A 21,621-nucleotide genomic window follows, 5' to 3' on the forward strand; every position below is an offset into this window, starting at 1 on the left:
AGGACAGGATGCAGGAAGCGAAGTAAAGAAATACTGAGATTCTTTATGATTGTTGATTACAGTCAGAAAGCAAAACTACGGTAGATTGGAATAGAATCCAGACTCATTTGCTGTAAAGGAGAACTGGAATAAGGGAGACTGTGCAGCCCCTGTGACAAAAAAGGCAACACTGGATAAAAGGCACTTACTGTTCCAGTATGAATAGTACAAGACAGTGTTAGGAAGATATTTGCTTACATTACCAGAAATGATGAAAGACTTTCCATTAAAAAACGATGAGGAAAAACTGTGCATAACCCTAGGAGAAAGGAAAGAGACGGCAGGGATAGCATCATGCTATGTAACAACCTGCCACCAACTTAGAAATGGACAATAATGACAAATGGACACAGGGGATAAAACCCCAAACACACTGTGAAGTGTTATCTTGGGCAGATGCACGATGTGTTGTATCTACTGCTGACAGTTACTCAAGGTTTCTGCTTTCTTACACATCAACAGCGTTTGTACAGCGTGGCATGCCAATAAAATATTTTGATTTGAAGCTGAGCACTGTCATTGTTTTCGTCTTTCCTTAGGAAATAAACCCTGACGTGTAGGTTGACTTGGAAGCTCATGTTTCGTTACGTCTTGTCCCTTTGTATCCTGTTGTTGCAAAGCTTCCTTTTAGCATCAGTGCCATTCCCAGCTGCCCTGGAGCCCCAATATATATCATCTGCGCCATCTTTTAAGGTATATGAAGTACCAAGAGAGGAAGGATTTCTAAAAAGAAAAGACTCTGCAGAACATGGAGACTTAACAGCTAAACATTTGTCATTCCCATAGCTGCGGCTATAGCCAAGCGTTTGGCAGATTTAATCAATGCATTATTAAAGGAGCCTTAGGTCCAAACTGAGCTTAACCTGGGTCTGAAGCACAGCTCTTGTGGTCTCCTGAAGTCCTTGTGTGTTAGCCACACAAGTGGTTGCCTTCACTGGCTAGTTATTTGTGGTGTACTCTGCTGCTTCGGCTAACCAGGATGCCATGCAGCAGCACCTCCAGGGCTGAGTCCACATGAAGATGCTCCAAGCGGAAATCCTGAGGGGTTTGCTTTTGACTTCTTTCATTCCAGATGAATCCCTTACCCCACCTGCCTGTATGGCATTCATGGAGCAGTACGTGCGGATACTCAAAGGAATGAGCATCCCCATATAAAATGAGTCTGGTGTCTCTCTCCTGGTTTGCACCATCTCCCATTGTCTCAGGCTTGGTCCCCAGTAGGCAGAGTTATAATAATATGTTTGGCCAAATTATATTCTGATTTTTTTGTTGCAAACAAAGCTCAAATAAGGGCTCATTTTATCATGTTGAGTTCTTTCCTGTCTTTAGTATACTGGGTTTTTTTCACAATCAAAATTTTTGTTACATCTTTTTAAATGCTTGGCAGGATATTTGTCTTAGCTTTTTGCATATTTACATGCCCAGATCCAGATTTTAAGGTGCTGTGGCCTGGTGCTGTGTCCCAGGGTGGACTTTGGTCAGTTCATTGAAGCTGAGGAATTGGTCTTTCTCTCTTTTATCCGAACCTGTTTCACAAGAACGTGAAAAACTGCTGGACTCCAGTTCACCACGGTTTTTTCCAATTACAGACAGTCCTGAGTTTAAAATAGGACTTAAGAGAGTGGAAAGGGTCACTGAAGGGCAGTACTGGTGCATCTACTTTTAACAAATATTTTCCTTAATCCCAAACTGTCTGTAATCAATGGACCTACACTGATTCATGGCATCTCTGTAGATTGTCTGTTATGTCGCCTTTTCTTTAAGTGCGTATGTAATTGCTGAAAAGCACAAAGCTGGACTGAGCTCCTTTTTTCCTAATCATTATTGAAAGAGGGCATCATCCAAATGAGTATGAATGTTCACTCTTCTTCACCTTCTAACAGTGAAAGGGGGTTGAATTTTGTAGTTACTGAGGGACTGAGGGGGTTTAATTACACAGAGCGAAAGATTTCTGGAAAGGTATTTTGGCTAAATTCCTGGTGCACTCAGCGAGCTGAATGAAAACTGTTATAATATTGTTTAATTAATGCTGAATTGCATAATGATTGGCCTTAGCTCTCTAATTACTATTGGTAGTAGCTCTTCAAATTTTGATTAGTGGAGAGGTGAATCACTATCTTTGATGTGGTGAGGTAGCTTCTGCCGCAAATTAAAACCGGGTAGCGAGGCTATAGATTAATTGTGGGTATGTGGAGCAATTAGGACAGTCTACCTCACCCTGTCTTCTGTCTGAAGTTTACTGCCTGTGGTAAAGGTCATAGAAATCAAACCTGAATTGTATCATTTTGGAGCGAGACCTGTATATATTTAAATGCACTGGTTTTGGGGACAATCTTTAGCCATTCTAATTCAAAACATGCTAGGCGCAATTTTCTTCCTTTCCATCAGAAAGAGCAAGTACCAGAAAGGAATCTGCTGCTGGGGAGGGGCTGGAGAGGCTCCTTGGGCCACACAGCAAATAGCAGCATCCATCTGGAGAGCAGTTGCTGGGGGCTGTCGTGGGGCGATGTTAGTTTTGACTAACTTTTTATTCTTGCAAATGTATAAAGCTGTTTGATAGGAAGTTAACCAATGACTTCCAGAACCTGCGCTCCCCGGAGCAGTTGCCGCAGGACTCGGCGAGAGCTTTGCTGGATGGGGAGACCCCAATCACCCTCCTGAAGCCGTGAGGAGCAGCCGGCACAGGCTGCAATCTGGGAGGTGCTTTGCAAAGGTTTTATCTTGTTTAAAAATGAGCCTGAGCCAAAACACAAGAAGAAATACAGCACTCTGAGACTTTAGTAACTTTTATTCACGACAAGTGGGTTTTTTTTTCTAATCGAGTCAGTACCCCAGTTAGGGTACTGTGGCTTTCTTTTTTTTTGTAGTTTTCTCTTTATGTTACGTTACCATGATGACGGTATTCTGGAATAATGGAAAAAAAATAAGATTAAAAAAAAATATATAGTTGCCATTACTTTTGGTTCTTCTAAAATGATTATGAATGTAAACAATCTGATTTAAAGAGATTGTAATGCTCTACCATCTCATTGTCTGTTTCGTATGTGCTGCTCAGGTTTCATCTGCTGCCTGAATTTAGGGTTTGGGCTTTCCCCCCCCCCGCCATTTGTCTCATCCTCCCTTATCAATTCTGATTTACTTCTTTCTCTGTGTACTTTGCTCCTATCCTGTGACTTACTGTCATTTCTTGCCCTGATTTGTTAGTGGGAGCATGAGAAAATAGTTTCTACTGAAGCTGCTAAATATGTCTCTCATTTATTCAGCTGGTGGGAGAGAGAGAAGAAGGAATGAGGTTCAGCAAAGTAGCCTTTGTAACCACAAGATTGTTTGCACTTTACTGCTGGAACATGCTGAGACTTGAAGCCTTTGTATGATTTTTATAAGTAGAGAGGCTGTAATTGAACTTTCTTACTAGACATTAAGAAAAAAAAAAAGATTAAAATATTTATTTTCTTCTTTTTTATACACCCAGACAAAAACCAGTTTTTGAAATCATATGAGTGGTGCAATTATATAAACCTCTGTGCAAATAATGAGACCCCTGTGAGCAATTTTAAAGAGAAAGCAAAAGCAGCCTTTTGCGTATTCATTTCAGGGAAAAGCAATCTGTCTGAAACTTTTTACTGGGGAACTTCACTCACCTACTGTCAAAACTGCTTTCTCGATGTTCATTTCTGATGGGTGTATAAAGCTGAAATTCAGGTCTAAATAGCACAAGATTTAGGCAAAAATGAGACACCCCGCTTCCATGTCTCGAGCTTGTCTGCTTTTAATGAATAAAAAGTATAGATAGCCATTCGGAAAAACAGATACCCTCAAGTGCTTTTTCAAACAAAGAGCTCTTCTTTAAGTGAGAAAAAAGGAAATGATCTACTTCGTCACTTATGTTCAAGCACTTGCTTTTGTAAATAAGAGTAAGAACTTCACAAACGCAACAACAGGAAGATAACCAGTGCACAGAGCTCTGCCTGAAACAAACCGCCAGCACAAAAATAGCTGGAAAAGAGCCAAAACTATCTGATAGGAGCTGCTGCCGTCTCAGCGGTCCTAGAAATGAAAAGGAATGAAAGCAGGTGAAAATAATTGAAAATGACAACATGAAGAAATGTATAGGTTTGTATGTTTATATATAAAATATATTTATAGGTAAAAGTGTATTTATACAAATACAGGTGGAAAACACCATATGGCAGTAGGAAATGTGCCATCACAGTGGAAAGAAATAGAAACTAGGAGCCCTTACTTCTGGATAGTTCTGCAGTTCTGCGCAATGGCTGGTGCCTGCAGGTTAGCGCAGGGAAGAGGAACTCAGGTCTGTGCCCATAAAGACCCTTGTTTTCTATTGAAATAATGTATGACAGAAGAGAGGCCAGTTATAACCATTAATCTGGTTCAATTTTATTACAATTTATAGCCCATGAGAACAAAATAAGTCTATTGAAGTACATGACAGCAGCAGTACATGAGTTCGTGCTTAAAAATATTATTCTCAACGTTGGGACATCTGGGCAGCCAGATCTAATCGTATTTCTTTACTCTGCCAGAACTAGAGCATCTGACATTGGAGTTATTTGTTCAGACATTTCTAAATAGATAGTGCCAGATAACTAACTGTAATCAAAACCTTTCCTTTTTCTGACACTGTTTGGATGTGTCTCCAGTCCTAAAAATCCTGTCATTGTTCAAAAAAAAAAAAAAAAAGAAGGAAAAAAAGAAAAAGAAAAAGGCATGTTAAGCGTGAACAAGAGCCCCACAGCCAGATTTCCTGCCCCACTTTTGATCCCTTTGTGTTGCCTGAGAGGTGCAAAGGATCTGTCTGTTTCCAGCTGCTGGGCGGAGGATCCTCCAGAGCCCGGGAGGTCTCAGCCAGGATGAAGGGATGGAGCTGGGTCCCGCTTCCATCCTGTTCCCAGCTCCACAGCGTGGACAAGGCAGGTTTCTGCTGACCAAAGCCTTCCATTCTCGCTGCCCGTGGGGTGTACAGGGGCTGAAATATCTGGCGAGTCAGCGATGTGCAACTGCACACCTTTTCCCCGGCCCTGTCCCGTAAACGCTGATGGGTTTCCCAGGCTGCCTGTTTGCTGTACCATTTACCCTTAGTCACTTTCTGGTTTTAAGCCGTTTTCTTCAGTCCGTTTGTCTTATCACACTTTGTATTTTCCTGAGAGAATTTAATGGAGTGTGGGAGTTGTCATAATAATCTCCCTGTTTCTACATTTATTTTCCTTAGTTTGCAGGAATCTTGAGGCCAACAGAGAGAGAACAGAATTTAACCTATTAAAATAACGCTTAGTGGAGATCAAGTTTTGATGCATGTGGAAAGGAAGGAGTAAAAAGACATGTGAACACCAAGCAAAATAAAGCCTGGCAGAGCAGTGCCTGCTCCACAGCCTCGCCACATGCTGCTGATTAATAGATTTCACTGGTACTTTATGGCCAGTTGTCCAACTCTAGTTTTCACTTCTAGAAGGCCCATAAATAAGAGCTAATTCTGTGGCATTCACTCTACCCTTAGAAGTTTATTGCCTTACCAGCGTGGCACACAGGTTTAGTGTGATTTTCATCTTTGTTAACAGTCTTGGAAATAGTTTCTGATTTATAGTGTTCCAGGACGAACTATTCAGAGATACGTGCGTTAGCTCTTTAAAACCATTTTGCAATGTCATCCAAGTTGGATTGACAAATGTTGGCCTTCATTTTTTCAAATTTTGAACAGTGCAAAACTTTTTTTTTTTAAAGTTTCTTAGTAAGATATGCTCATTTTTCAACCCATTCTAGTATTTATTCACATTCGAAACATCCATCTGTTTTGAAGAAAAATGTAAAGTGAAAATGAAATGTTTTCCTTTTTTGAAAAGCTCCATTACCCTAACTGTTTTTATTACTGGTGAGAATTTTTCACTCAGCTTCCTACACTTTGGGTTGGACTCATGCCAGAGCCCACTTCTACATGTAATACATATCGTGAGTATGCGGGATAGCCTGCTAATTAATCAAGAATCGGGGAGATGTTACAGTTGGACTTCCTTCATGGAAAAGGACTTGGCAGCAGAGACGTCTCCTGAAGCCGGTTCAAAGGAGGCTTCTAGACTATGGAACTGGAGGGAGAAAGAGGCACCTTCATAGCTTTCATACTGAACAGAAGGTCTCGTGATGTATGGAGCTGTGTGTGATGGTGATGTTCCCTGTGGCTTGTTTTCTGGTTACAGATTAATTTGCTTTATGTTCATCTGTCTGGCATGTGACAGTTAATTCATTTTCTCCTCAAACAGAGGCTAAAATTCTGCCGTATGACCTAGGGTGAAATCCTGCACCAGCTGAAGTGAAGAAGAGCCTTGCCACTAACTTCAGTGAAGTCAGGATTTAATCCTTATTCTTTACCTCACTGGGGCCAAGTTGCATCATAACTGACTCACAACTACACCCCCCACCCCCAATTTCAGTGGCATTCAGACTAAAAGTCAACTTAGAATTTTTTATGGCAAGATTTGTAGTCTACACTCACTTTATAGTGGCTATATGAAAATGATAGTCAGTTCCCAGGCATTTTGCAAAGGTCTACGTTTAACGCTTTAGTATGTAAATAAATTAGTCGATATTTTATCTTTTGGAGAGGGGAAAAACAAGACAAAATTAATTTAAAAAGGAGTATGTTGGGGTACAAAAAAGAGTGGAGGGTAGGGAGAGATATAAAAAGTGTATTAACTCACTTGATACATTACAAGATATTTTAATTTGGCCCTAGGATTTTAGACTACTTTAATCAGATCACAACTGGGCCCTTTTCTATGAATAGCCTTTTTAGGTTAATTATGATCAAATCTCTCTGGTTTATTATAAATGAGGAGATAGCACATTCTGTAAATGAAGATGGTAAGGTAATAATACGCATTTTTTTTTGGCATTAAGTACCCATGCCTATCTTAATTAAAATAAAACTCTTCCCACAACTGAAGGCAGGTTGGCTTAACTAACAAGCAATTAAAACAGGTGAAACTATTTCAGCGGGGTGACACTTGGCCATCTGACAAATGTAGTAAACCTGTGAGATCCTTCCATTCTTGAAGCCTTTTTTCAGAAACGCAGAATGGATGTACTGACTAGATAAATGCTATGTGGCTTTTTCTTTATATAAGGTGATGGTTTTAGAGGGTCTTTTTGTTGTTTTTGGTGTTTTTTTTTTGAAGGGAGTGCGAAGGAGTAACATGGTGCTAATGGGATATTACAGGGATCAACACTGTGTTTTCATCTTCAGTAATGACTAGGAAGAAGGAGCTTCTAACATTTTAGTGAAATTTTCAGGTAAGCCTACAACAACCTGAGACTTTTCATAGAAAATCAGAACTTCACAAAAAAAACCCAGTAGTGATCTGAAACAAGTATGGAGTGCTTGGGGAGGAGGGGAATCTTAAGGAGACCTTTTTCTGAAAGAGATGGGGAAACTTGAGATAAGGCACGAGAGGGGTAAGTTTGTAGGTGACGCGCCAGTGAAGATCTGGAGGTTTATAGAACAGTGGGCCTTCTCTTGCTGTGGCCCTGTACAAGCTGCTGGAGTGGGTCCACGCTCTTGGAGATATTCCTTACTGAAAGGGACAGTTCGGGGAGTTAGTGCAGCTGCCTTTAAAGTTGTTAGTAAAGTTCAAACAAAGTGTAAAGCTCAGTGCTTGCAGCATTTGTTGAATGCTAGGCCATTCCCGCATATTACAAATAAAGTATGCCTTGTTCAGGATTTCCAACACAAAGCAACACAGCGTGAACCAGAGCAGGGAATACATTCCAGATGACTTTAAAAAAAAAAAAAAAAAAGAAAAATAGCATGGTAAGCAAAGATGAGGCTATGACTAATCAAATTGGCTAGTGCAGACTCTCTTATACTGCATTAAGTACTGAAATATTATGTACCGAAAGAAAGCTGGCAGGGCTGAATTAGTAAGGATGAGTCATTTATTAAAACTCTCAGGATGAGGAGGTAAGGCAAAGGGATATAGGGTGAATGGAGCATAAAAATCTTTATGAAAATGCAATTAATCTTAAGACTGGAAAAGGACAGCAGAGCCTTCTGTTTTTAACTTCTGCTTTGCTACTGTGGATCAAAACACTCTATCCTGTATTTTTTTTCTAAACCAGAAGGAGAAAAATGAGCCAGGTCTCCCAAAATTATAGAAATGGCTTTAAAATCAGGAAGTAGAAATAAGCGCTATATGATTCCCTCCGTATTTTGATGTTTTCTGATTTTGGACTTGAAAGTTTGGTTTTCAAAGTGGGTACTAATCCCGACATCACGAACTGGTGAATCAAAAAAACCAAAGCCAGGAAGCTGACAATAATGAAGCAGTGGTGAACAAGCTATCAACTAATTGACTCCTCCGAGCTCCCTCTTAATTGTGAAAATACTGGGCTCACAGTGTAAGACTGATAAGTGATAAAGAAATTTGCAGTAACATAAATAGGAGAGTGGAAGGTAAGGATGAGAGCAAGCAGTGGTCCCTGGCAGCCTGAGCCAATGGAAAGGCTGGTTGGGCTGGTGCTCTGCTCCTGATGGTGCTCCTCTGGAGCCTCCAGGTGCTAGTCCAAAATGGGCCCTGCGAAAAGAGACTGGGATCCTAGCACTAACTAATGCAGTCTACGGGTGTGATTTTTAACATGTTTTGATATTTGGTAGTTCAGACATGACTACTGTCAGCTTAAAAGGGCTTAGTACTACTAAAGCTGTGGGGATATGGGCTGTTTTCTCTCCCAGACAGAGTCTTGGCTAGTTCTGCAAGTACTGCTGTACGTAACATTTCACATTATTCTGACTTGTATCCTTGTAGAGAAGGAACTGAGAAATTGATACCTGGGTGAGGTCTGCTGCTTTCGAAGAGAGCAACTTGCATTAAACAGTGATGGATCATTCTCTGGATTTTTTTTCAAATATCTCTAAGGGTTTTTATTACATATGATGAAAAGACAGGAGTAGCACATACTTTTGATCTGCAGGTAAATGGATTGGAGTTTTGAAAGAAACTAGCTTAAGCACCAGGACCCTACACTGTAGGATGCTGTTCTTTGATTCTCAGCCTATTTTTAGTGTTTAGGGAAGCAAAAAATGTAAGGATTGAACTCCAGCCCTAGAGAGAAAGAAGGAAAGAAGGAATACACTACTACATCCAATCTATTCTGTGTGACTCAATTAACAATATAGCAATATATTTCACCTGTCAGAAATGTTTATCTTCTTACTAATTAGCAAATTAACACCACATTTTGAAAGGAGTTGTAGTTCATAAAAAAGTTGGCATCCACAGATGCCCTATGCAGATTGTCTCCCTTAGTCTTGTTGGGAAATAGGCTAAGTGTAGGACAAAGGAGCACGATAATGTTGCTTTCTCGCCTCTTCTGCACTCATTGTGCCCCTGTTGCAGTCTTTCTTTTGTTTCCAGTTGCTGGAAATTTGAGAGAGTGGAGGGAACTGATGCAGTAGGCCTTACCCTTACCCTCTTTGTTTCTGCTAGCCTTAATTAACCTCTCCCTAGGTTCACCAAATTTGTGATTAGAATTTTTTTTTTTAAGTTGGGCTTATGCTCACTAAGCAGGTTTTCTCATAGCTCTACTTGAAACCCCATTATTACCATTTTGAATGCTGCACTGTTTGTTCTAGAAACCCATCTTAGTAATTTATCCCATATCTCTATTTTTCCCTCATGGAAAATACAATTATTTTAATTCTTCTAATTGTTTCTCATTTCCTACACTCCAAATTTGTCTCTTTCCCCCAGGCATCTCTTCATCCTAGATCATTGACTGGAAAGGCCTTTTTGGCTCTTAATTCCTTATCTCTATTCCAAATGGACTAATATTGTACAGTGTTCAATAAAAAAATAATTTAATTTGTTATTTCTTTCATCATGCAGTTGCAAAATTGGCAGGCATTTAAGATGATTCTTTAGTTTTGGGGGTGCTAAGTGTGTCTCAAATTGAGACAAGCAGTATTAATGGAAAGTTATGTGAAACTTTGGGTAAGAATGAGCATTTGAATAAGTAACACAGGTATAAACCTGCGCTGTTGTTCAGTCCTGCATGCAGCAGACAACGCAGATCCTTCCTTGCTTTGCACAGGAATAACTATCATGTTGTTTCCCGGCTCCCATGGAGAGCGATGCACAGTGAATCAGAGCATTATATTCTCTCTTTATTCTTTTAGTTATTTTGCTTAATCTCATGTAATAGCCAATTAACTTGATTTGCCTTCAGAGCTGGGGGAAAGTATAAATAAACCTGGCAGAGGAGCGAGGTGGGAAGAAGCACAGAGGCTGGAGTCATGGAGATGCCCTGTGTGAGCAACAGGAAATCAATTGCCATATGGTCAGTTATAAATAGGTCCATCACGCAGCCTCATCGCCTTTGACATGCCCAGGTTCTCTGCTCAAGATTTCTGCTTGCAGATTTTCTTACCTTTGCTCACCCCTAAAAAGCTAGCTTTTTTAGGCGGAGCAGGCATAAGTTTTGTTGGAGATTCTGGAACCTGCCACTCTCCTCCTGCGGCTGCCTGCAGCAGGGGGTGACGTCAGCCTGGTGGTGGGACAGGGCAGGAGAGGACCATGAAAAAGGGATGGAGGCCTCAGGGTAGAGTCTCTCAAGCCATGTTTGCTTAGAAATATCATCTTTTTACTTCTGGAAGTCTTTTCCTGTGGAAAATTTTTGTTCATGGCTGCCAAATCAGAGTTTTAGCAGTCCAGCTGGGTTGCTGTGTCTGCAGGTGTGTTTCTGTCTGAAACAATACAATTGCACTTGGGCAAGTGATTTGGAGGGAGACGGTGTGAGTTATCTCCTCACAGAAGCCTGGGGAGACCCAGAGACAGGGCTAGTGCTGATGTGCGAGGTGATGCTCCCAGCAACTGCATCTTTCGCGTGCTTTCCCTGGCATCGTGTTTGACTTCCTTCAAGGTGGAGCAGCCCTGCTGAAGATGAAGAGGTGAGGTATTGTGAGTTAAAGCAAAAGAAAAAAGAATGATAATCATTCTGTAAATACAAAGGTCAGAAATCATGACTTTTTTTTGTCCTTATAAACCCTCAGAGCTGTGGGGCAACTGAGCAGAGCTTTCAGGATTACAGCAGAGATTGCATTAACTCTTCGTCTGGGTCCTTTGTGTGCGCGCTGTGGGACTTGGCACCTGTGAGCATAGCTGAGTGACTAGCTTAATGGGCAGGACACTGAGGTGTGGGTTTAGGTCTCAGAAAAATGCCAGGGTTTATTACACCTTACAGCTTTTTTTTTGTGCATTGTCTTTATTTTTTACATAGCTCTGGTCTCTTTATTTTCTCTTTGGCTCGCACATGACTTTTGCTGGTTGATTAACTGAATATCTGGATGTCAGAAAGGCTTTCAAGTACCCTCACGCAAATGGTCACAGAGTCCTACTTTCTATCTGCCTGCAGATGAGGCGAGCTCTGGCTTTGCTTTTGTCGCCTATCTTGGAATGCAATCCCTGCTCAGAGACTCGAAACAGAATTACACCCACTATATCATCCAAATTTGTCATATATAAATATAGATGTTGAGATGATTAAACACATTAGCAATTTTCAGTGGTTCTTTAATTCCATCATTCATTATTTTTATTTGATGAACCTCTTTCTTATGAAACTTATTAAAATGTTGGTATAAATCTATTCCAAATTCCCTTGATGACTATGTTTATACAAAATGATATACATAATGATCTGCTTTTGAGACTGCATTAGAAATGTGCATTGGCTTTTCAGTTTGTAAGAGGCTGTGTATCACTCTCATAAGAAATAATGACTAGGATTTTTTTCTTTTTACATTAGGGAGCTGTAGGCACTCAGGCATGGATTCTACCTCGCTCTGAGTCTCACCCAGTGCTTCCTAAAGACTCCCATGATATCATTAAGAGTTGGGTCAGATCCTGCAGCAGTACCTGCAGGCAGCCCTCCCTTGAGCAGGGAGCACTAGATACGAAAGGAGACACAATGGGCAGGATCCATTCGCTGAACTCGTGCTGTCCAGAAGTTATAACTTTAACTGAGACCATCCTTTAAGCACCCATGTAATCAGTGGGCTGGTACTTTCAGCAGCTGATTCTTTTAGCCCCTTTCAGTACAAGGTTGCCTTGCTCCCTCCATTGATGCTAAAGAGAGCTTAGATAACTATTTGAGATTAAACACCGAAGTAATTACAGTAAAATGAGTTGAATCCCTCCCCGAGGAATTTTGCAGCTCTGTTGACCTTCACCCGTTAGGCTCTGACACTAGTTAGAGATATGGACTCTGCCCTGTCTTTTAGTTTACATATTTACCTTTTAAAAAGAAATGTATTTTTGCTTCTCTCACTCCTTTACAGTCTCATGAAAGGCACTTGGCTTTCAGATATTTGCTGAGCAATATAGTGAAGTGTGCAATTACATCTTGAATTTAAATATTAAATAATGAAACCCCCCTCATTGATATCAATGAGTAAATGCTTCAGGTCCTATTTTATTTATTTATAATCAAAACCTCATCTTTCTGAAAACAAACACACAGCTGCCTAGAAGCTTCTCTAAAGTGGAAGATCACAGAAAGCATGTGTGTATATATATATTTTTCCCCCATAGCCTTTAGAGATCTGTTGAACTTGCAGTTTTATCTTTGTCTTCAATGGTACTTTATTAATTTTTCTTCCATTAATTTTGTCAAAATACCTCTTAGAGCCATAAAAACTTCTGGCACCTGCAGCACAGTGTGGCATGAAATTGTGTAATTTAATATACTCCCAAAATAAATCGTCCATAACTATATCTTTGGCAACCCCACTTTGACCATGTCTATCAGAAAGCCGTTTCTGTAAATTAGCAATATGGAAATATCAGTCAAAATGGACCCATTACACAGCAAAGGTACAGTGCTGGTGGTGTGTCTTCCTGATTTGTGACACTGAAATGATTGTTTTACAGCCTCCACAAAACTTCTAGAATTTACTGTGGGACAACATGCTTTGATTCAAGTGGATTTGGTTTGCACAACAAAAGTAATTTTTATTTTGACTCTGAAGAAAATATTTATACATGTCTCCATTAGAAGAATCATCTAGTGATCCTGTGAACAAGATGCTTATCTCTTAGATCATCAGGTTTTTAAAGTGGAAGAGTGATGTCTTTTCTCTGTTATTACATCCGCTATTGTGACATCACATTGGTCATGCTGACAACTCATATGGCCTGGCTGACCACATATTCTTAAGAAAAAGGATGCTTTCTTATAAGTGTTTTAGCTACTAATTTGCTGCTGTAAAGTTACTGATGAGTATCCAGGGAAGAATTTATTTTCCTGGCAATGAATTGGGTTTTTTTTATCTACCTATGCTAATACTTCCACGGAATCACAGAATGGTAGGGGTTGGAAGGGACCTCTGGGGATCATCTAGTCCAACCCCCTGCCAGAGCAGGGTCACCCAGAGCAGGTCACACAGGAACGGGTCCAGGCGGGTTTGGAATGTCTCCAGAGATGGAGACTCCACCACCTCTCTGGGCAGCCTGTGCCAGTGCCCTGCCACCCTTAAAGTAAAGTTCCTTCTCATGTTTAGATGGAACTTCCTATGCTCAAGTTTGTGCCCATTACCGCTTGTCCTGTTGCTGGGCACCACTGAAAAGAGCCTGGCCCCATCCTCCTGACAGCCACCCTTAAAGTATTTATTAAGTGCTGATAAGGTCACCCCTCAGACGTCTTTTTTCCAGACTGAAGAGACCCAAATCCCTCAGCCTTTCTTCATAAGAGAGGTGTTCCAGTCCCCTAATCATCTTGGTAGCCCTTTGCTGCACCCTCTCCAGCAGTTCCCTGTCCCTCTTGAACCGGGGAGCCCAGAACTGGACACAGTACTCCAGGTGCAGCCTCACCAAGGCAGAGTAGAGGGGGAGGATGACCTCCCTTGACCTGCTGGCCACACTCTTCTTGATGCACTCCAGGATGCCATTGGCTTTTCTCTCCTTCTCTCCTCTGCCCTTCCTTCTGGCCATAAGATAAAAAAGATAGATGTTGTAATGTCCAAGTTATGTATGGAGCTGTGTGGGGCTTTTTTGTTTGGTTTTATTTTCTTTTCTGTCTTGTAAGGAGTTGTATATGAGGAGGCAAATTATTCATAACATAAATTCAAAGGAGTAAGTTAAATCAATGCTAACTCCATTATATCAATATAGCTGAAAAAAAAGTGACGGTTCTGTTTTAATAATAGCTTTCCTAATGTAATTAAAATGGAGGAAAAGCTGTATGTTTCCTTGAAGCCACAGGTGGTACAGAGGAATTAGGAAAGAGAAATATCAACTAGACTCTTACTAAACTCTGTATTTTCATTTTACTACTTGGAATTTCGTGTAGATGATTCCTAGGTGGAAAAAAACCATATATACTTTCTTGAATTCAAATTTTATGTTGTCCTTCTAAGCATGCCTAGATAGGCATTTACAAAGACCCCCAAGCTTTGGGTGAGAATGGATTGAATGAGGATTACTTAGTGGGTCTTACATAAAAATGAACGTTCTTAAAATATCTACCTTGCAAAAACAAAAGCTCTTTCTCCCAGGAGCATCCTCTCTAATTATTCATAATTAATAAATAAACAAAGAACTGTGTAGTTCTACAGCAAGTAGTTATTAAAAGGCTCTTAGAACTAAAAAGACTTCCTAGTCAGAAAGCAGATACCCAGCTGTGCTAAAAGAATGTAGGACTGAATCCAGAGAAATTTCTACAGAGCTTTTTTTTTTTTTGTTTCTGAGTTCAAGAGATCATTTAGGACTGGAACATCACTTTTTAAATGGTTTGAAGCACACAGGGTTTCACCCAAGCAATCCAACTTGATCCTGAACTCGTAGGGTGAAGCTCCTGATTTTAAGGCATCAAGTGGAAGATGTTGTCACACAGGCTTTGATTAATACCAGCGCTCATGGTTTGGGGAAGAAGAGGTCATGCATGGCTGAGGCCTTGGGGAGCAGTGTAGGCTGGAGGAATTCACTGGGTATTTATGCAGTTAGATTTTTTCAGAGAGGGCTTGACAAAATGCAGAGGAAGGTGGCTAAAGACCACATGCCAACGTGTGCAGAGCATGCACCATGTCGCTTGGCACTGACGGACAAATGCGGCCTCCACGGGAGGCAGGAGAGTAAACCTATTTTTCCTTCTGTTGGTGGGTTGTAATGCCAAGAAAAAGCCTTATTCTGTACTTTGGCTGGAAGCGTGTCACAGCAATACGTGGAAAGTGCTCCTCCCTGTGAGAGGTTGCCCATTCCTGGGGCACCCCTGTTGCAGTATAGCTCACGCGTTCCCCTTCTCCCTGGGGCTGTGACTGGCTCAGGCTGCCCTCTCCTTTTCCAATGTACCCTCTGGGGAGCCCAAACTTTCTGTGTATTCTCATGATTTGTTATAGTTTCCTCTAGCCTGCAGAACCACCCCCCAGCTGTATCAGCTCAGTGTTGCCAAACAACTGGAATAAGGGATTATTCAGACTCTTGTCCCTGCAGAATAATAACTGTTAGCTTATTTGCTTCTGTACTGGACCTTCCAACCCCTACACAGCACGGTGGAGGACAAAGTTTTTCTTTATTGATCCAGACACTACTGTTTTCTTTTTTTGGATTGTTATATTGAACACTCCCTTGATATTCTTGGCTTTGTTATTTCTTATTCCCACAATAAATAACCCCTTGGGATTTCTGTAAAAATAGCCCATGTATCAGGCAATGAAAAGACCTTGTAGACAGTAAAAGGCACAGGAACCATTTAGTTAAGCAACACACCTTTTGGCCTGAAGATCTTGCTTTCTTTATCCTCTTTCACCTGGGTTGTGGTCAAACAAGAACACTGAGCTCTGAAGTGCCATTTTCAGTTTAGGTGCCAGGAAAAGTTTGTCCCAGCATTACATTGTGTTGCGAAGAACATTAAGAATGCCAAACAAAGAATGTAAAGATAAAAATTAAACATGCTGCATATCAGGTACTTAAACACCCTGAAAGGAAAATGTAGGTTGTCTACTCTGAAAGGAGAGCCCTGGCACACTGAAGGGTCAGGCCCCGCTCTTGTGTGTAGCTTTTTTTTTCTTTCTTTTCTTTTGTCCTAGACTTTATATATTCCCCCTCCCTGTGTAGTCATTTAATCAGGCAGAGTGGAGACTGGTGCACTTCTGAGAATCACCAGCAATTAAATAGAGCCTCCTTGTAGGAATAAGTATTGGTATCCACTGAGTGCAAGAAGGAACTGGGTTTTTGTGCTAGTGACGACTGCAGTTTAGAACATGCTGGACAAGAATCTGTAGTACACCCAGGAAAGATTTACTTCCTGGAGAAGTACTGAGCAGTGTGTAGTACTGCTTCCAGTCTGATACCCATAAACAGTCATGACATGAAAAATACACATGAAAAGAGAATAGTGGAGGAAGTCAGGGATGATGTTTCAAACATTGGAAGTTTTTTCCTCTTCTTTTAAGAGAGATCTTTAACACAGAACTGCTAGACCTTTACTTGTGAACAATGTAATTATACATCCTAGACCCACACCTGTTGAGAGGAATTTATTAGTACTTATGGAAAGAAAAATGAGGAGCTGAAGGTGTTGACCTCTCTTATTAAAATTGACTTACTAGTGTTTGCACCACCTGTTGCTGCAGTGTTTAATCAGTCTCTTTAGATTGGAGTAGGTATTAGATTAGTACCAGATGTTTCCAAACTTTGCAGTTATTCCAGTCTTTAAATCAAGGCTCCTTTAGAAATCTTTAAACAACATAGCTCAGTACCTTCAACTCTGCTAAGTTTTGAGGAGGAGAAAATTTACAAGTTACTGTCTTCCCATATAATCAAGAAAGACAAATTGTCAAATAGATCAGAAGATTCTTCTTTTGAGCTTGGCTATTTATATACCATAGTCCTCCTCAGGAAAGCATTGACACGGCAGGATGATGAGTCAAAAAAACTCAACAGAGGAAATGCATGTAAGCACAAAAGGTCAACTTCTCTTAATAGTTTCAAAGAGAAAAACCTTGTCACAGATGGTGAAGAAAGACAGACAAGATTTAGAGTGTGGTTTAACCAGGCTGCATATGTGTTAACTTAACATCTCTGAGAATTGAACTTGTTCATTCAAGACAAGTGTACTTCCACCATCTGTCCTGCATGAGGGAGGTCCCTCTCCCAGCCCTTAACTGGTCCCAGAGTGATTCACTGTGAGCCTTCTCCTGTGGGAAGGGGAGCCTGGGGGGACTGAGTGGCCCTGACACAGACAGATCCCCACTTCCTCACCATCCTCAGCTGTTTTTGACAGTGATTATAAATAAAGTGCACTACAACAGCGTGGACTGATAACACAAAGTGGTACTCGGGTGGTCCTACCACTACACATGGTGGAGGGTGTTTGGAGATGCTCCTGGAAGGAAGGCAAGGAAAGGAAAGAGGAAAAAGGTACCCCAAGGACGTGTCTGAGAGTAAAGCAAAAATTGCCTCCCTCTGCCCTACAAGCAGCTAAAATACACTTGCTGCAATCCAGACAGGTCAGGATCCCTCATCACCCACAGCACCCCTAATGAGGGCCCTCCAAAAAGGGGGAAGGCAGAAGGAGGCACTGGCAAACCCTTGTGGCTCTGTAGCCCTTGTGCTGTTGGCCCAAAGTCAGCCTTCCTTGTCCCGCAGCAGCTTTGAAGTGTGACGGGCTGGAGCGGGCCCTGCAGTCTGTCGTATATGGGAACAGTATTTGGTCCAGTCTTTGATCCTAGGTTCCCTAAAGAGGAGTTATTCATAATGAATAATTAGTAACAGCTCCTGTGAGACGCAGGTGACTGCAGGCTCTGAATGCTCCCCGCGTGTGTAGCACAAAGGACAGGAGCAGTTACCCCTCTGTTTTAGCAAAAGGCATGCCTTTTTTTTTTTTCTTTTTTTTTTTTAATGCCTGTCAGATTGGGCTGGCAAACCTCACCTGCAGCGTGGTGTGGTGTAGATTATGTTTAACAAGCTTTGCAGAATGAATTGTTGTGGTTTTGGTTTTTTTTTTTTTCTTTAAAGGTTGAAAGGCACTTGGGGCATTATTTCCTTTCAAATTAAGACACTTTCGCATTGAGAGGGAAGCAAAAGAAATACTTGTGCCTAAAACTTTTATATTCTGGATGTTGCTTCTTGTTCTTTAGTTGGGCTACAGTATGTTGAAATAAGAAAGAAATATATAGTACTGAAAAAGTTCTATTTTAACCATGACAAACACTTGTTGTATGACTTACCCACGTGACGTATTTTCCCTCTCTTTTTAGAGTGGACTTGAATTTCCATTTCTACACATACATCAACAAAACATGATAATACTACAACAATATGACAACGTTTCAGGATTAAAATAGGAAGTGGTATATCTTCAGTGTTCCCATTTTCAGGGAAGCTAGACACACAAATGTAAAATGACTGAATAAATGTGGAAAATACACAAATAATTATTTTCCCTTGCATGTTAAAACAGAAAGAAACTACTTTGTTCATTACCATGCAAGACTAACTGGGAGCGGGAAAGAGTGCGTTCTGCAGGGGAGCGCTGCCAGAGATTTATACTGCATAGGAAACCGTTTGTTTCATGTTTTACTAACACGTTCTGAAAATATCTTTTTGTTGTTGTTGTTGAAAAGCAGTGCAGTAAGGAGCAGTATTTTAAAGACAAATATATATATATATGAAATCAGATCCTTTCTTATGAATCCCCTTAGGTTTTTTCAGATACTGTGGTTTTACCTTTTCCCTGGTAAAGGTTGAAACATGAGAGGTAATGTCACAGAAGGGTGTCATGCAACTTTGAAAAATATATTCCACCGTGGCAATTCTTGCTTACAACCTAAGTTCAAACTGACTGAAGTTACTAGGAAAATTTCATGCTGTCAGTGAACATGGATTCATGACAATCACATGGAAGATTTCTGCTTGCATGAAGCAGCTGTGGATTCTTTTGACTGTAACTGGGCAGATTACTCGCAACAAAGAATTAATTTGCTTTTGGGTTCAATGTGCAGTATCATCTAGGCCATTTGATGGCTGGTATTTTTCCTGAATGCAGGATTTGCTATTTTTCTTACAGATAAGCTCCTCTTATAGCTAAACAATATGTATACAAAAGGAATTTTATTTTATTATTTTATTTATTTTGTTATATTTATTTTTTATTATTTTATTATATTTATTTTATTATTTTGTTCTCAGCCTGAATATATTTTTCCTTGAGATGCCCTTAATCAAAACTTTCTTCAGGCAAACTTTTCTGATATGCTAATGGGGATAATATATGAACTGAAGAGACTCAACTGAAACTCATTTGGAAACTGTTCAGTCCTCCCCGGCCACTCCCCACCAAGCCTTTCTGCTCTGTTTGAGGGCACTGGTGTATGGAAGCCAGTATCAGAATTTTCCAGCTGCTAGGCTTTACATCTTTAGTATATTTATATAAACAACTTAACAAATCTTCTAAACCCAATTACGTTGGTTTTGTTTAAGACAAAGTGGGAAGCACCTTTGGCTAAGAACTTTGTTAGAGCTGATAGACACTGCCAAACTTGTAAGACAGTGTATTTTGAGAGACCTTGGTGTGCTAAATTATATATTTCCACTTAGGGGATTGTTCAAGAGAGCAGTAATAGTGTAAGCCCATAGGTGTTATGGTAAGTACATCCATCGTGTCAGAACAGTTGTATTTAATAAAGCTTTATTCCCAACTACGGAGAGCTTTTAAGCTGTTTTCCACTTGGGTAACTGTTTTGTTTTGTGAGTTTTAAAGATTCAGTTGTTAGTTTAGGGAATTTGAAACTAATGTTAAACCCCAAACTGTAAAATATTGTATCAAATATTTAGATTGGCGTGAGCTGAGTTACATGGAGACATGTAGTAATATTTCTTACACAACACAGAACAACTGTTATGGCACCACTGTTAAATGAAAGGTCACAATATTTCACACAAAATAGGGAGCTTTTAGGAACATGTTTAACTTAACTTTGGGTGATAGGATTGCACGGTGCTTTTTACTATACGTTGCTTGATTTGGGCAATGCCTGATTTCATGCCATATAACTATGTCCTTTGCAATATAAAAGAAAAATACAGAGTTGTAGTAAATGAATTGATGCAATTCAATGTTGTTCAAAACTGAATTTATTGGAAATACAGAAAAATCTGTTCAGTGACTCAGTAGGAAAATGTTCACCTTTCCGCTCCAATCTACCATGTATAGAAAGATGAACTTCGTTCTATTCTTCCCCTTCAGTATACCACAGTGGTGGTAATAAATGCAAAAGCAGAAATCTTAATACAAATGACACAAATATTTCGCCACTGACCTTTCTCCTAACAAACTACTTCTTATCAGAAGTGTTGAGTTTGGTTTTTTTGCCAAGTAACATGGGCATAAATAAATAATTTGAGAAGTTGGGGAAGAAAATACTGAGATTACAATATAATGATAGCTGCAGAATAGGCTATTTGGCTTTTAGTGACCATAACTGTTTTGATATCAGTGAATTTGCCATCACAGAGACCATGCTGTTCGTTGCTTCCAGTAAGTCATTTTTGATCCATGATGCTGGTCTTCACAGGTCTAAGGTCAACTGCCTAAATTCCTGAGTTTCTGTGGCAAATTATTTTGTTGGGTGGCACCTCTGGAGGTTTAGGGTGAATACACCATGCAGGTTCTGCAGGCCATCTGAACAGGAAAGGTATGCTCTTGCCACCCCAGCTCAGGGCCTCCTTTTGCTGTAGGGCAGGTGACAGCCCCAGGAAACCTTCTCTCTGCAATGTCCTCGGTGGCTTGTTTGGTGGGATAAAATATTTGCAAAAACCCTAGTAGGAAATTTCTGCAAGTAAGGAAATTACCTCTGGTGGATGACACCTCAGTATGTCATAGAATCATAGAATGGTTTGGGTTGGAAGGCACCTTAAAGATCACCTCGTTCCACCCCACTGCCATGGGCAGGGACACCTCCCACTGGACCAGGCTGCTCAAAGCCCCATCCAGCCTGGCCTTGAACACTTCCCGGGATGGGGCATCCACAGCTTCTCTGGGTAGCTTCTCTATACTTGTCCTCCTGCCTTGGAGCTAATGCTCCTCTGTGTCGACACATCCTGAGCCTTACATAGCATTTGCGAGCTGGGGATTGTGAAAAGAAAATGCATAGCAAAGGTCTTTGTCTCTTTTTGCCTTACTCCTGGATTTGAGTTGTCTCCATCCTTTTTGGTGTAATTAATATTGGACCAAAGGTCACTCTGTTTTTCCAAGATCTCTCGTACAAGGCACAACAGAAAAGGGCATCCGTGCTGCAACTCGTTTTCAGTGCTTCAAAACAGCTTTCTTAATTTGACTGTGGCCAGAAGTATCAAGAGAGACTACACTTAGAGTGAGCTGTAATTCACTTTCTTTACACAAAGGCGGCACATAAAATTTTCATCTATCAGGCCTTTTATAAAACAAACAACAAACAAAATATCTACATAATTATCTGTGGTTTAGAAACAAGGATTTTTTTCCTCTCTCCTTCTAGTTCACATTTGTCAGAGATAGGCTTATTTGTGTTTTATGATTTGTTTGGTTGTTTTATTTTTTATA

General features: G+C 40.5%; 1 long non-coding RNA gene across 1 annotated transcript in view; it reads left to right on the top strand.

Annotated features, from left to right (window-relative positions):
* The first annotated feature begins 10,502 nt into the window (after positions 1 to 10,502).
* The window catches only part of LOC134517423 (uncharacterized), a 54,534-nt gene continuing 43,415 nt past the window's right edge, over positions 10,503 to 21,621 (top strand). The window contains exon 1 of the long non-coding RNA XR_010071625.1: positions 10,503 to 10,993. This is a non-coding gene — a long non-coding RNA (uncharacterized LOC134517423). The remainder of the gene's footprint in view (positions 10,994 to 21,621) is intronic.

The sequence above is a fragment of the Chroicocephalus ridibundus genome, chromosome 6, assembly GCF_963924245.1.
Source record: "Chroicocephalus ridibundus chromosome 6, bChrRid1.1, whole genome shotgun sequence".
Lineage (NCBI taxonomy): Eukaryota > Metazoa > Chordata > Aves > Charadriiformes > Laridae > Chroicocephalus > Chroicocephalus ridibundus.